Source organism: Palaemon carinicauda, chromosome 28 (genome assembly GCF_036898095.1).
Source record: "Palaemon carinicauda isolate YSFRI2023 chromosome 28, ASM3689809v2, whole genome shotgun sequence".
Taxonomy (NCBI): Eukaryota; Metazoa; Arthropoda; class Malacostraca; order Decapoda; family Palaemonidae; genus Palaemon; species Palaemon carinicauda.
In genome coordinates this window covers 61,915,469-61,924,958 of record NC_090752.1, presented here as the reverse complement: position 1 = coordinate 61,924,958, position 9,490 = coordinate 61,915,469, and positions in this window count along the sequence as shown.

The following is a 9,490-nucleotide window of genomic DNA, read 5'->3' as shown; positions in this document are numbered from 1 at the left end:
GATTATATTAGCCAATTGGAAAAGCCTTCGCCAGGCGATCTGCTTGACTTGAGTTCGAGTCTCGCTCAAGCTTGATGGCTTCTTGCAGTGTCTGTAACCTGACCATCCTTGTGAGCTAAGGATGGAGGTTTTAGGAGGAACTATAGATCTACACGCTGAAATAACAGCAGCTATTGTCTCGCCCTCCCTGGTCCTAGCTTGGGAGGAGCGGGGGCTTAGGACGCTAATCATATTTCAACATGGTCAGTCTCTAGGGCATTGTGCTTTAATATCTAACATATAAATAAGCTACAACCCTAGTTGGAAAAGCAGGATGCTATAAGCCTAGGGGTCCAATCAGGGAAAATAGCCCAGCGAGGATAAAAAACAAGGAAAACTAAAATATTTTAAGAACAGTAACAACATTAAAATAAATATTTCCTATATAAACTATAAAAACTTTAACAAAACAAGAGGAAGAGAAATTAGATGGAATAGTGTGCTCGAGTGTACCCTCAAGCAAGAGAACTAACCCATTGTTCCTTTCCCTTGCCTCTGTCATTCAAGAAAAATAATTATGAGAACAAATGTGATCTAGATAATATAACATTTTCGATGGAGGAGGATATATATTCATCGTGACTGAAATTAACTTATGTTTATTCTTTATTTCCATATTACAATTCCTCATTCATAGAGAGAACTTTTCACGCATTCTAGTTCAAGTCTTTAATTCTAATCACTTAGAATAAAAAAATAAAAAAAGATTTTTTATCCAACATCGATTTTCATTGGTCTTCAAACTAAATGTTTTTCTCTGACTTTTGAAAGATTCGATTTAATGTTACATTGTCACATGCCAATTGTTTCACTAGGACATGAATAAACAATATTTAAATACTTTGAGAATGTTCTGTGACTTTCTGCACAAAACAAAGTTTAAATTCTTTAAAAGTGTTCTGTGACTTTCTGCATGAACAAAGTTTAAATACTTGAAAAGTGTTCTTTGAGCTTTGACAGAAAGGTGAATGTCAAGTTGCTATATATAGCTTTTGTAACTGAGTTTGGACAGGCATAAATAATGTTTAAATACTTTAAGAATGTTCCTTTGGTCGCTGCAACCTCACCATCCTTGCGAGCTAGAGATGGAGGGTTTAGAGGAGCCTATAGGTCTACCTGCTGAGTCATCAACAGACATTGCCTGGCCCTCCCTGGTCCTAGCTCGGTTGAAGAAGGGACTTGGGCCCTGATCATATTTATATATGATCAGTCTCTAGCTTATTGTCCTGCTTTCTAGGGAAATGACACTGTCCCTTGCCTCTGCCATCCATGAGTGGCCTTTAAAACCTTTAAAACTTGTTCAAGTAATATAATGGTTGATTGAACATTACAAACATACAAGGGCTCGTGATTCTATATATTACTTTAATTAAATTATATGATAATGAATAATAAACGTTTAAGGAAACCTACTGATGCATTATGGATACAAAAATTGAAGAGCCAAAACATGGAAATTTCCGCTACAGCTAAATGCCAAACCATTACAAATCATAATCCGTTTTGACGCAGTGTAATTACAGAGTGTGCTGGCGACTTCATTCATGTGATATCGAAAAGTGTGAACCTGGGGGAGAGAGAGAGAGAGAGAGAGAGAGAGAGAGAGAGAGAGAGAGAGAGAGAGAGAGAGAGGCGTATATATTACCTCCAATAAATGACAGGCCAGCTATATTGAATTCACATTTAAAGGTTTAAAGGTCACATATGAATGGCAGAGGCAAGGGACAGTGACATTGCCCTAGCAATCACGACAATGCTCTAGAGATTGACCATATTATTATACAAGCGCCCAAGCCTCCTCTCCACCCAAGCTAGGACCAGGAAGGGACAGGCAGTGGCTGCTGATGACTCAGCAGATAGACCTATAGGCTCCCCAAACCCACCCACCCCACCAACCTTGGCTCACAAGGATGGTAAGGTTGCAGACACTAATGGCACTAACGAGTCTGAGCGGGACTCGAACCCCCGTCTGGCAAACACCAGACAAGAGACGTTACCAATCAGACCACAACATTTTTCCTAAGATATATTTGATATAAACATTGTAAAGCAAACTTGAGAGAGGTCACAATTGTGCAACGAAAAGAGACAGAGGCCTATGTGAAAAGGAAATACTATGTGAAATCTTTTAAAAATCGGGTCATATGTAGAAACATAGATTCTAACCTTAAATAAATGACAAGCCAGCTATTTTTATTTCACGTTTCCTAAGATGTATTTAATACGACCATTATAACATATTGCCTTAAACGTGTTAGAAGTCATAATTCTGAAAAAAAGACCTCGAATTTTTTACAAATTTAGTCATTTGACAAAAAAAAAAAAAAAAAAAAAAAAAACATACCGTATCACGCAACTTAATCATCAATAATATAGTGAAGAATCTGCCAGACATTTGCCTGAATGACGTCAATGGCAGAGGAAAGACAGACAATGTGTGCAGACATATTACCATCAAGGTATGTGGCAGATACAAAGCATGACTTGGTAATGAGAGTTATCATCTCAGGACTGAGAGATTACTTCATTAACATTAATTTCACGCTGGATTACCCAATTACGCCTTATGTTCGAGTGAGTGAGTTTGATAGCGTCAATAGAACAGGCTGACGTAAGTCTGTTTTTATAGTTTATATATGAAGTATCTGTTTTAATACTGTTAATGGTTTTTTACGATATTTCACTTTAATTGTTCATTACTTCTTATAACGTTTATCTATTTCCTTATTTCCTTTCCTCACTGGGCTATTTTTCCATGTTGGAGCCCATGGGCTTATAGCATCTAGCTTTTTCCAACTAGGGTTGTAGCTTAGCTAATAATAATAATAATAATAATAATAATAACAGTATAAATAATAATTGCATTATAGATGGCGAAATATAAAGTATTACTAAGATATATATATATATATATATATATATATATATATATATATATATATATATATATATATATACACACTTATGCATTGGATGTAGAGACTTCAATTATTCTCCCTATTTTAATTTTTCCCTCCGCCAACGAAGCTGGAGAGGAGGTTATGTTTTCGCCATTGTTTGTCTGTTTGTTTGTTTGTGTGTGTGTGAACAACTTCCTGGCCATAATTTCACTTAGAATAGTGCTACTTTCAGGGACTAATTGTTATGTTTAGATGTGGAAGGGAGAAAATTTTGAAAGTCCCAGGTCAAAAGTCAAGGTCAAGGTCGAGTAAAATGTAGAGAAACTCTTACCTCAACATAAAAGTAATTAATGTAGCGATAAAAATCATACATTTATGAACGTTGAAGAATATTCCCATTATAAAAAGAAAACCTTAAGGGAATCCATATGTCAACTAAAGGTTTTTTTTTTCACCATGACAACTTTTCTAGCTCCAAAGAGACTGATTTCAGATTAATATCGAATTCGCCTTAGAAGTCTTTCATATCCACAACCTCGTCCACAAGATCTCGACGGTTTCACATGAAGTGGCTCGCTTCAATTGTGGCTCGCTTCAATTGTGACTCGCTTCAATTCAGTCCACTCAAAATAAGACTTTTGTCACCCACTCTCCGACAAAGACATAATGACGTCGTATGAACACTTGTGCATCCACTCCAAGATCAAGGGGAACCAGGCAAGGCCTTTTAAATCCTTTTGACATGACCCTTTCATCATCTACAGATGTCGGATGTCACTAACAATTCTGAGGATGTGTTATACACCGATATGGCTTGGAAGTGGTGTTGCCAGATGATCGATGTCACTTGCTTTTACTCGAGATGGATCATTTGGGATCAAACCAAGACCCAGGCATCCAGAGCGTGAGTACTGAACCTCAATGGACAAGGTGTTTAGTAAGTCGTGGCAGAGCTTAAACGGGAAGCATGGTTAATATACTGCAGTAGATTAAATCATCATAGGGCTAGATTTTACCTTGGGTTTAAGCAACGAAATCTCCAACACTGTAGCAATACCACAAAACACACAATATATATATATATATATATATATATATATATATATATATATATATATATATATATATATACAAATTATATATATACATACATACATATATATATATATATATATATATATATATATATATATATATATATATATATATATATATATTATATATACATATATATGTATGCGTAAAAATCACAGGAAAACGTGATGCTCAGATGCAGAAGAACCACAGGGAAAATGAAAATACAGAATATATATATATATATATATATATATATATATATATATATATATATATATATATATATATTTATCGTATTCATTCATATAAACAAGGGACTACGAAATAGCTCTTCCGTATCCGATTCGTTCATATAAAATAGGGACTACGAAATAGCTCTTCCGTATCCGATTCATTCATATAAAATAGGTACTACAAAATACCTCTTACGTATCGTATTCATTCATAACAAAATTTAGGGACTACGAAATAGCTCTTCCGTATCGCATTCATTCATAAAAAATAGGCACTACGAAATAAATCTTCCGTGCCGTATTCATTCATAAAAAAAAGGGACTACGAAATAGCTCTTACGTATCGTATTCATTCATAAATAAAAATTGGCACTACGAAATAGCTCTTCCGTACCGTATTCATTCATGAAAAAAAAAAATACAAAAAAAAAAAAAAGATAAAAAAAAAGATGTTGAAATTCGCTGCCGTTTCGAGAGCGCATTCAGGAATCCATTGATACCGCCTATCGCCCGGCAGTAAAAGTCCTTTTATAGACGCCGATTTGCACGAGGAACATTATTTGCACTTTGCGATTCCTGCCAGCACTAGAGTTTATTGTCCATTACCCTGCTGTTAGACTTCTTACTACTCCGATTGCTCTATAAAATTGATAAGAAAGGAGGTCTCGGTTCGAGTATCGAGTACTGGAGGAAATTCTTTAATTCAATTCTTTAGTTCAATCGGAGGAGGGAGATCTTACAGATAAGGGTTTTTCAAAAGGGAAAATTTTTGGTTTAATCTATGAAGGTAATATTGTGCTTCCTTTTTGCTTTCCGCGTACAACTTACGTTGTTCGATTATATACACGTATGACTGTGTCTATATATATATATATATATATATATATACACAATATATATATATATATATATATATATATATATATTATATATATATATATGTAGCGAGAGAGAGAGAGGGAGAGAGAGAGAGAGAGAGAGAGAGAGAGAGAGAGAGAGAGAGAGAGAGAGAGAGAGAGAGAGAGAAATTTATAATACATATATATATATAAATATGTATAGAAATTTATAATACATATATACAAATATATATTTACAAGTACAGTATATACTTTATATACATATATATACAATGACCTATATATATACACATATGTGTGTAAACATATAGATTATGTATATACATGTATACATATATACATATATCTATGCATATATATATATATATATATATATATATATATATATATATATATATATATATATATATATATATATATATATATATATATATATATATACATGTACATATATACTATACCCATAGTAGGCTATATATACGTATAACCTTAAACAAATAGCAACATTGTTTTTCCTGCCTACATGTTCCTATAAAACAGGATGTTGCTAGTAATTTCACCCTCGAATGGGTAAACCATGACCGGGCTACTACGTGGCAGGTTAATAAGCTGAGCCTGTTTTTTTGCTAATTTGAAATTGTTATGGAAGAGTCCTAAACATTTTAAAATATTAAATTTACAAAAGATTTTAAAGGAGATTCATTAGGAGGTCATATATACTTTTTTTTTATTATGACAACTGAGAGGTTTAATGTCTTAAGAATTTAATTTTGATCTATATTTAAAATCAATTTGATAAAGATATACTATATGATTTTAAACCTTTCTTTTTTTTTCGAGGGGAATTTAGGCTTATATATGACTTACATTAGAAAAGAGAGATTTGTTATAAATCTTTTTAATGTAATATTCTATTTATAATCAGAATAACAAATATAACGTCTAAGGGAAAATGAATATCTTTAATGAATGATTTTTTTATAATATTCTATTTATAATCAAAATAACAAAAGTAATTAATTCAATTCTGAACTAAAAAAGGCGACATGTTGTATCAAACAATCAATAAATAATTGAGTACGTCTATGGGAAAATGAATATTTATAACGAATGTTTATATGTAAAATTCTATTTGTAATTACAATAATAAGAAAATTAATTTAATTGGGATTAAAGAAAGTTTCAATTCGTCACAATCAATAAATACAGTGAGTACTTCAACGGGAAAATCTATGAGGAAGTTTACATATTTTAGTTATTTCATTAAAAAATTAGAAAGCAAATTCTAAGATGAATAGCAGAAGGATTACCCAAATTGTTGATTTCGATATCAGGGGAAATAGGTGTTATATAAAAAAGGATATATCCATATTCGCATAAATGTTAGTTTCTTAACTTACTTTACTTTACGGGATGGTTTTTTGGTCCCATAAAGCAGGGGACCCGCCCCACTTGGTCCCATACAGCAGGGGGAACTCCCCTTGGTCACATACAGCAGGGGAACTCCCCTTGGTCCCATACAGCAGGGGAACCCCCACCCCCTTGGTCCCGTACAGCAGGGGAACCCCCCTTAGTCCCGTACAGCAGGGGAACCCCTTGGTCCCATATAGCAGGGGAACCCCTTGGTCCCATATAGCAGGGGAACCCAATACAGCAAGGGAACCCCCACCCCCTTGGTCCCATACAGCAGGGGAAACCCCCGCCCCCCGCAGGGGAACCCCTTGGTCCCATATAGCAGGGGAACCCAATACAGCAAGGGAACCCCCACCCCCTTGGTCCCATACAGCAGGGGAAACCCCCGCCCCCCGCAGGGGAACCCCTTGGTACCATACAGCAGGGGGAAACCCCCCCCCGGAATCCCATACAGCAGGGGAACACCCCCCCCCCCCCACAGGGGAACCCCATACAGCAGGGAACCCAACCCCGTTTTTTTATTGCTGTGTTCAAGCGTTTTAATACAAACATCAATTTATACTTGTGACAAATGCATATTTAATTGAACTGTCCATCCAATGGTGTGAAATTCACATGAGGAAGACTTCAAACTAAGACTCAGAAAGTAAGTTTGAAAAGACCAACGTAAGTCTTTGTACACCCGCTGAAGAGAAATACATAAGAATGAAAAATACTCATGAAAATGGCTTCAAACTAGACTCAAAGTAATTAAGACCAACGTAAGTCTTTGTACATCCACTGATGAAAAATGCACTTGAGAATAACTTCAAAACTACGACTCATGTGATACTTGATACTTATATTAATATCAAACCACAAAAATCTACAATTCAGTTTTCAAATTTCTGTTGTGAAAAATCAAATTTTTTAATATTTTCTTTCGACTCTTCGCCTTTCTAGATATCTTCATATTAAGTGAGTGAAGACTCGGAACGCATGTTTGTCAAGACCAAGTAATGTTTTTGTACGTCAGTTGATGAGAAATGTACATGGTAAGACTCTGAAAGTAAGTTTGATAAGACCAACGGAAGTCTTTGTACATCCGCTGATGTGAAATGTACATGAGAATGACAATGTCGGTTTGTCGACAGGGCGTACAGACTAGCACTGAACGTAAATGGGAAGTTGTTGAAATTCGGCTTCTAATGCATTTATTTTATATCAACTCAATTCTTACTTCAAACATTATTAACTGCACTTGTATCTTGAGAATTATTCCTCATATGTAGGCATAATGTACAGCTGGCTTCATTAATTCCGGTACACTGTTGTCTCCTTAGCTTCCCGAGAAGTGCATTATGGTTGCCCAAACCATAAAAGCAAAGCAAGTACACCATGTTTTTCAGACAAATTACAAATTTGTGGAACTGCTCGTCCAGTGTCTTAAGAAGGCTATGAAGCTCACATTTCTGAGAGACCTTTCAGACTCAGAGTGTGAGTTTGACAAGACGAACTAATTGATTGAGTGATTGATTGATTTGAAGTTCTATGGCATCCTGACATCGAAGGTCATTGACACCGATATCGTTTATTATAGATGAAGATTAAAAGAATATTCAATCAAAACCAGAAAAGTAAATATGTCATAAAGGTTAAATAGAATTCAGAAAACCTGCTTCGAATATAAATTTGAAAATGCCAATAGCATTGTACGACACATCATGTCCAAGAATCTTGGCAAGGATGAACCTTCTACTGATGAGAAATACATAGGAAAATAACTTGAAACTTAAGACTCAAATGCTACCCGACACATTAACATAAAACGACAAAAACAAAATAGTTCATATTACTGTTGTAATAATTCAAAACCCGTAATAAATATTTTCGACCTTCAAATAAACCTATGTTCGAGCATGTTAGTACTAAAATCAATTCAATAGAACATAACTTTGACTTACTATATAGCGACTGCATTGGGCCTTATGATGGTCTGGTAGGTAGAACTGAAATGAAAAAGGTATCAAATGAGGTATATACCATAAGGCAATTTTGACAGATTTGAGCAAATTTTAATAACATTAAAATTGAAACTTTAAAAAGGAAAACTGGTGAAATTTGATTATTATTCCATTTAACACAAATTAATGAATTTATGGTTAAAATGTGTAGTAGTAAATACATCACTATTTTAAGAGACCCGTCAAAATTAAGGGCCGAATATTTACATAGATGCGCGCGCACACGCACTCCACTCACCAGTGTACGACTAGACCCGCTCCCCCTACCTGCGGGACAGTAGAGCTCTCCCCCTACCCGAGGGACAGGGAAAGCTCTCCCTATACCCGAGGGACAGGGAAAGCTCTCCCTATACCCGAGGGACAGGGAGAGCTCTCCCCCTGCCCGAGGGACAGGGAAAGCTCTCCCTATACCCGAGGGACAGGGAAAGCTCTCCCTATACCCGAGGGACAGGGAAAGCTCTCCCTATACCCGAGGGACAGGGAAAGCTCTCCCTATACCCGAGGGACAGGGAAAGCTCTCCCTATACCCGAGGGACAGGGAAAGCTCTCCCTATACCCGAGGGACAGGGAAAGCTCTCCCTATACCCGAGGGACAGGGAAAGCTCTCCCTATACCCGAGGGACAGGGAAAGCTCTCCCTATACCCGAGGGACAGGGAGAGCTCTCCCCCTGCCCGAGGGACAGGGAAAGCTCTCCCTATACCCGAGGGACAGGGAAAGCTCTCCCTATACCCGAGGGACAGGGAAAGCTCTCCCTATACCCGAGGGACAGGGAAAGCTCTCCCTATACCCGAGGGACAGGGAGAGCTCTCCCCCTGCCCGAGGGACAGGGAAAGCTCTCCCTATACCCGAGGGACAGGGAAAGCTCTCCCTATACCCGAGGGACAGGGAAAGCTCTCCCTATACCCGAGGGACAGGGAAAGCTCTCCCTATACCCGAGGGACAGGGAGAGCTCTCCCCCTGCCCG